Raw genomic sequence first — 7859 nt, forward strand, 5'->3', positions numbered from 1 at the left:
AACCCAGAGACTATTATGTTTAGCCCATGGCTGTTTAAAATTTGACCCATATAAGCCATAGAAACCACTGTGAGTCAGCTTTTTAGAGAGCCTATCTTGAACTGTTTTAAGTTACCTCCAGTTCATATGCTCCTTTTTTATTTTCTTCCCCATGGGTGTGAATTTCTTGAAGTGATTGATTATTATTTTTTGAATTGGCCGAGGATTTGGCTTTGTGTGCTGGGGTAAATAGGAAAGGCAGATGTCTCACTAAGTTGGCCTGTGCTTTTCCTTGGGGCTGATATACTGGCTCTGGAGTGTCTCCTGGAGATTAGGTGGCTGAGTGCTTCTGCCGTCTGGCTCAGCTGTGTCTGGTCTCTCCTGCTTTGGGAGGAGTGCCCATGAGATCATTTCTGTCTGAGGTTAGAAGTACTCCATATATTGAGTACACCTGAATGCTGATGGGAACTCAGAGGGGACTAATGGGGAGACCACAAAGAAGGAAAGAAATCAAGGGCATAGAAAGTTCCAGACAAGAAGAACTGGAAAGATCTGTGAGACACAGACTTTTAGAGGCAGGAAAGAATGGATGTTTTCACGGAGGGTGTTTTTGTTCATTTCCTCCTTTTTTTTTTTTGTCAGTTGTGGGGCTTGAACTCTGGTCTGGGCAGTGTTCCTGAGCTCTTCAGCTCAAGGCGAGCACTTTACCACTTGAACCACAGTGCCACTTCGGGCTTTGTGGTGATTTATTTGAAGTTAAGAGTTTCATGGACTTTTCTGCCTGGGCTGGCTTTGAACTGTGGTCCTCAGATCTCAGCTTCCTAAGTAGCTAGGATTACAGGTGTGAGCCACCAGTGCCTAACTTTCTTCCATCTTTCTAAGGGCTTTTGGTCAGTAATCAGAGGCTCTGTTTGACTGGTTTTTGTATGCTCAGCTTATGGGTCACTAGGGCACCTGGGCAGGAAGGTAGACCAGCCGTATGTCAGTATCTGACTTCTGGCCTGACCTTACTGAAGGATAATTTGGTTCTCTGACAGTGATGGGAATTCTCTCTTTGTGATCATCTTTTCTTTTTTTTTTTTTCTTTTTGTTTGTTTGTTTGTTTCTTTTTTTTTTTGTTGGTCGTGGGGCTTGACCTCTGGGCTTGTGCGCTATCCCTCAGCTCTTCAGCTCAAGGCGAGCGCTCTACTGCTTGAATTTGGTTCTCTGACAGTGATGGGAATTCTCTCTTTGTGATCATCTTTTCTTTTTTTTTTTCTTTTTGTTTGTTTGTTTGTTTCTTTTTTTTTTTTGTTGGTCGTGGGGCTTGACCTCTGGGCTTGTGCGCTATCCCTCAGCTCTTCAGCTCAAGGCGAGCGCTCTACTGCTTGAGCCACAGCGCCACTTCCAGTTTTCTAGTGGTTTATTGGAGATAAGAGTCTCATGGACTTTCCTGCCCGGGCTGGCTTTGAACCGTGATCCTCAGATCTCAGCCTCCTGAGTAGCTAGGATTATAGGCATGAGCCACCAGCGCCTGGCTGTGATCATCTTGAGACTAGATTATGTAGATTATGGAATGCTTTAAAAGAATGGAGGGGGCTGGGAATGTGGCTTAGTGGTAGAGAGCTTGCATGAAGCCTTGGGTTCAATTCTTTATACCACACAAACAGAAAAAGCCAGTAGTGGCACTGTGGCTCAAGTGGTAGAGTGCTAGCCTTGAACAAAAGAAGCTCAGGGGACAGTGTCTAGGCCCTGAGTTCAAGCCCCAGGACTGGGGGGGGGGGGGAAGGGCTGGGTGCTGTTGTAATCTGGGCTATTTAGGAGGCTGAGATTTGGATATCATGGTGTTCAAAGCCATCTGGCCAGGAAAGTACATAGACTCTTATTTTTTATTGTTGCTGTTGTTGGTTGTGGGCTTATACTCAGGGTCTAGACCTTGTCCCCAAACTCTTTTGCTCAAGGCTAGTGCTCTGCAACTTTGAGCCATAGATCCACTTCTGATTTAATGGTGGTTAATTGGAGGTAAGAGTCTCATGGACTTTTCTGCCTGGGCTAGCTTTGTATGAGGATCCCCAGATCTCAGCCACCTGAGTAGCTCAGATTACAGGCATGAGCCCCCAGCTCCCAGCTGTCCAAGAGACTTTTATCTCTAATTAATTACTAATAAAGCCTGAAGTGAACCTGTGGCTCAAGTAGTAGAGTGCTAAAACGCTCAGGAACAGCACCCAAGCTGTCAAGTCCCAGGACTGGCACCAAAAAAAAAAAAAAAAAAAAAAAAAAGAAAAGAAAAAGAAGAAAGAATGAATGAATGGAGAGATCTGGTCCAGGATGTAGTCGCAGAAACCACAGGTTCAAGTTAAGGGTCAGCAGATTTCTGAGCAACTGTGCAATCCAAGAATATTCTAGAAATCCCTCTACTTTTTGCTCAATCTCTGTGGTAAATATGTTACATATTCACATGGCTGAACTGTTACAGTATCTCATAACTTTATCTCTTAAGGAGCTCAGTATAGTTTATGTGTTTCCACCAACCAACATTTATTGAATTGTGTGCCTTATTAGTTTGGGTAATCTGTGAAAAAAATTACTTTGGGGGCAGTACTGGAAATCAAACCCAGGGCTTCATGCATGGCAGGCAAGTGCTCTAACTCCGAACTCCATTCCCATCCCAACCACAGTAAGTGCGGGAGGGGTGGCAGAGGCCAGCCATCCCTGGAAATGCAGATCTTGTTTGTCTCAGAGTAGAAGTTATTTGAGGAGCCCAGGGTTGTTTCTTGCACAGCCTATCTCATCCTGGTACTGTGGGTTGGATTTGTAGTTCATAGGTCACTGTTGTTTTTCCCCATGCCTCAATAACTTCTATTATTTAGTTCAGCTTGTTTGACAGGCCAGCAGGCAGGCAGGCAGGCTACCTCCTTCTCTTTCTTCATCCTCTCTTTCTTTCCCTCTCTCTGTCCTTTTCCCTGCCTCCACCTTACATCTTTATTGAACTAGGAAATTAAATCCCCCACTGCCAAGATAATTTTCTTTCTATAAATAAAGTAGTTTTAGGCTTGTGCACTATTTTGGATTGTTCATGACATGTCTTTTCCTTCCATGACCATGACCACAGAAAGTTGTCTGCCACATTTTTTTTAAGAGTTGGCTTAAACATTTTGATTTTAAAGGGTTGCCTTCCCTGGCCATCGTGTTTAAAAGAGCAGCTTCTGTCCCCGGTTGCTTCAAAGTCCTTGTCTCATCTGCTAATTTTCCTTCAAAGTAGTTGTACAAAGGGGTTTCAAGGGGCTGGGAAGGTGGCTCAGTGGTAGAGTGCTTCCCTCACACGCATGAGACCCTGGCTTCGATTCCTCAGCACTACAAACAGAAAGGCCAAAGTGGCGTTGTGGCTCAAGTGGTAGAGAGCACTAGTCTTGAGCTGAAGAGCTGAGGGACAGTACCCAGGTCCAGAGTTCAAGCCCCATGACCACCAAAAAAAAGTTTCAATTCCACAAGTCAGAGTATGAGTACAATTCCTCTTGACTAGTGTCATACCCCCCCCCCGCCATTGTTCTCCATCTTTTCCTGTTATTGTAGTGTGTGTGTGTGTGTGTGTGTGTGTGTGTGTGTGTGTGTGTGTGTGTGTGTGTGTGTGTGTGTGTGTGTGTGTGTGTGTGTGTGTGTGTGTGTGTGTGTGTGTGTGTGTGTGTGTGTTGTAGGGCTTGAACTCAGGGCCTGGGCACTGTCCTGAGCCTCTTAGTGCTGTTTGGCTTAGGGCTCCCACTTGAGCCACAGCACCACTTCCAGTTTTTGAGTGGTTGATTGAGGATAAGAGTCTCACAGACTTTTCTGCCTGGGTTGTCTTGAAACAGTGATCTTCAGATCTCAGCCTCCCGAGTAGCTAGGATTACAGGCATGAGCCACCAGTGCCTGTCTCACTGTATTTTTTAAATTAATTAATTAATTCATTCATTCATTTTCTTTGTCAGTTGTGGGGCCTGAACTCTGGGCCTGGGCGCTGTCCCTGAGCTCTTCAGCTCAAGGCAAGTACTCTACCACCAGCCACCTTCCCAGCCCTGTTTTTTTTTTTTGTTTAGTGGGTGGTGGGGCTTGAACTCTGGGCCTGGTGCTATCCCTGAGCTCTTCACCTCAAGGCAAGTGCTTTAGCACTTGAGCCACAGCACCACTTCCAGTTTTCTGGTGGTTTATTGGAGATAAGAGTCTCACGGACTTTCCTGCCCGGGCTGGCTTTGAGCTGTGATCCTCAGATTTCAGCCTCCTGAGAAGCTGTGATTGCAGGCATGAGCCACCAGCGCCTGGCCCTCACTGTATTTTTAAAACTAACTTGATTGAGGTGTGATTTTTGTGTGCTTTAGGAACATTGTATGAGTTTGATGTGTGTATACCAAACTATTACAGATATGACATAGGGCATTTCCACCATCTAAATAGTGCCCCTGTACTTCTGGGAAGATAGTCCTACAGTCAACTGCTTTGCTCCCTGGGACAATGGATTAGAGTTTTGACTCTTCGCATGTGTGTGTGTGTGTATGTGTGTGTGTGCGCATGTGCGTGTGCGTGTGTGTGCGCGCACACGCGTGTGTGCGTGCATGTGTATGTGTCTGTGTGTCTGCGTGTCTGTGTGTGTTTACTTTTCAGTATTGAGGTTTGAACCCAGGGTCTTGTGCTTGCTAGGCAGGTGTGTCTCCCACTGGAGCTATACCTCCAGCCTCCTTGTTCTTTGGTTGTCCAAAGACTGACTTGAGCTCCCTGTGTCATTGGGGATGACAGGTGAGCCCAGAACCATTGTACCTACCCCTGTAGCTGGGAAAGCAGATGTGTGTCACTGTGCCTAGCCATCGGATGAGTTGGTATTTAATGATGCTGTAAGTCTTGAGAATGATTTGATTTTTCCAGTCTTCAGAATCAGAAGGTTTTTTTTTCCTTCTAGTGAGTTGGGTGTGGTCAAGGAAACTGATCAAGGAACTGAAAGGGAATTTATGAAGAATGGTGTGTGGATCATCTTTACAAAGACATTCTTTGCTGCTAGGACAGGAGAAGGATCTATGGCTGACGTTTATGAGCCCAGGGAGGGGAATTCCTGACCTTTCAAGTCACAGAACACTTTGGTGACACTGGAGTAAGAGAAAGTGATCTTTGCCCTTACTAAATGTGCTTCATGTGTTTGTAAGGCCAGGCTTGTGACTTTAGTCATCTTAAGAAAACATTTGATTGAGAAATGGTTGTGTTTGTATGTGAACTCTACCATCACATCCATGGATAAACACAAAGTTTAGAATAGATAAGAAGAAATTTTCTAAATGTACTGTGTTGGGGAAATAGGTTTTAGAAAACTTTCTGCTAATAGGGATTTGATATTGGAATGGAATCTCTTCATTATTTGGGCCTTAGAAATTGGGGGGTGGGGTCGGTCTGGGGCCTGAACTTAGCCTGAGTGCTGTCCCTCAGCCCTTTAGCTCAAGCAAGGTTCTATCACTTGAGCCATAGTACCACTTCTGGCTTTTTCTACTTATGTGGTGCTGAGGAATTGAACCCAGGGCCTCATGCATGTAAAACAAGCATTCTACCACTGAGCCACCTTCCCAGCCTCTACTCATTTCTTTGATAGAGTTTGAAGAAAATCCTTTAGAAAATTAAGCCAAGAACATAAATCTTGTTTTGTTTTGTTTTATGCCGGTTCTGGGGCTTGAACCTAGGGCTTGGGTTCTGTCCTGAGCTTTTATCCTCAAGGTGAGTGCTCAGCCATTTGAGCTACAGCTCAAAAACTTCCAGTTTTTGGTAGTTATTTGTAGATAATTATCTCAGGGGATTTCCTTCCCCTGGCAGACTTTAAACTATGATCCTCAAATCTTAACCTCTTCAGTAGCTAGGATTACAGGTGCCAGGCTCCTGTTGATCTTTTAGATATGTTGGTGGCTTTGGATGTCTCAAAAATGAGTTTCCTCCCCTTCTACTTCTTTCCTGACTAGAAGAAAGCAAGAGTATATATACCACATTTTCTTGATCTATTCATCTACTGAGGGACATCTGTGTTGGTTCCAGATCTTAGCTATGGTAAATAATGCTGCAATAAACATAGTTGTGCTGGTAGCTTTAGTGTGGTCTTGTTTGTAAACATTTGGGTAAATGCCCAAAAGTGGGATTGCTGGGTCATAGGGGAGCTCTATGTGGAGTCTTTTGAGGAACCTCCATACTGCTTTCCAAAGTGGTTGAACAAGTTTACACTTCCACCAACAATGAAGTAAGGTTCCCTTCTGTTCACATCCCCTCCAGCATCTGTTGTTATTAGAGTTCTTGATTTTTGCCATTCTAACTGGGGTGAGGTGGTATCTCAATGTTGTTTTGATTTGCATTTCTTTTATGGCTAGGAAGGTTGAGCATTTCTTTATGTGTCTATTGGCCATCCTTCTTTCTTCTTCAGAGAAGTTTCTCTTTAAGTCATTAGCCCACTTATTTATTGGGCAGTTGTTTCTTTGGAGATTTGTTGTTGGGGGATTTCATTTTTTGAGTTCCAAGTATATTTTAGATATGAAACCCTTGTCCGTTGTATGGATAGTGAAGATCTTCTCCCAATCCGTAGGCTTTCTATTGATCTTGCTAGCTATGTCCTTTCCCATGCAGAAGCTCTGCAACTTCATGCAATCCCATTTGTCCAACCTTTCTTTGATTTGTTGTGTTTCCGGGTTTCTATTAAGAAAATTTCGGCCTGCGCCAAGGAGACCTAGGGTTTCTCCTATTCCATCCTGTAATGTTTTCAGAGTGTCTGCTTTGATTATTTCTTTGTTTCTTTGTATGTCCCTCCCCCACAGTATAACCCATGCTTTCACTGTATTTGATGTCGGTATAATTTGTGGAGGGGAAGCAGAAAAACAAGTCATTTAAATAAGGATACAGGTGGACCTGTTGCAACAATGAGAAGTACAAGTTGTCATGTCAAAAAACGAACTTTACAACTTGGGGGGGGGAGGATTGGGTGGGGGGGAGGGAGAATGGGAAGGGATGGGAAGGGTAAACAAAGGAGGAGGCTACAATGCTTGATAAGAAATGTACTCACTATCTTGCCCATGTAATTGTAACCCCTCTGTACAATATTTTCACAATAAAAAAAATTAAAATTAAAAAAAAAAAAGAAAGCAAGAGTTCCCCAGGTTGTGTTGGTCTAGCAGGTCAGTAGTGGACACGGGATGTGCTGTAATATGTTGATTAAATGAAAGACTCCAATTTGCTTGTATTTGAGGGTCTGGTCCCAGTTCTGATAAAAGCAAGTTTGGGCTTTCTGGGTCAATTCTTTTCCTGTGAACTCAGTAAAATAGGGAAAGCAAGCAAATTAAAGCTGGAACCAACAAATAAGTTGTAATTTCCTTTTGAGAATAACTGTCTACTTGTTAGTTTTGGAGTTGATGGAAAGGCACAAAATACTCATTTGTTGGCCCAGCATGACATTTATTTATTTATTAGTTTTGTATGTATATGTGCATGTGCTTTTATGGAGGATCCTGAGGTATAAACTCAGGCCTTGGGTACTGTCCCTTAGCTTTTTTGTTCAAGGCTGGTACTTCATGACTTGATCCACTTGTTTTTTATTTAATTTTTAATTTTTTTGGTGGTTAATTGGAGATAGGAGTCTTTATAGACTTTCCTGCCTAGGATCTTCAAATTGTTATCCTTAGATCTCAGCCTCCTGAGTAACTAGAATTACAGCTGAGAGCCATCAGCACCAGGCTCAGCATGGAATTTATTACCATCATTTTGTTTAGCTAAGCTTCCTGTGTTTTCTTGCATTATTACATGAGGAAGGAGCTGATTTTGGGCTCTATTATAGGGAACACTTTTATAAAACTTGAGAGGAATGTCTAGATCATGGTTGTACTGATTAGATTCTTTTCTCCCAGAGAGCCATAAGG

The 7859-nt window shown here is 43.4% G+C and overlaps 1 protein-coding gene across 1 annotated transcript in view; it reads left to right on the forward strand.

Annotated features, from left to right (window-relative positions):
- Window positions 1-7859, forward strand: part of Zfyve1 (zinc finger FYVE-type containing 1) — a 60669-nt gene that overhangs the window by 14968 nt on the left and 37842 nt on the right. The gene's annotated exons all lie outside the window — the stretch shown is intronic.

The sequence above is a fragment of the Dipodomys merriami genome, unplaced genomic scaffold, assembly GCF_024711535.1.
Source record: "Dipodomys merriami isolate MVZ:Mamm:240054 unplaced genomic scaffold, mDipMer1.0.p SCAF_1, whole genome shotgun sequence".
NCBI classification, from domain to species: Eukaryota; Metazoa; Chordata; class Mammalia; order Rodentia; family Heteromyidae; genus Dipodomys; species Dipodomys merriami.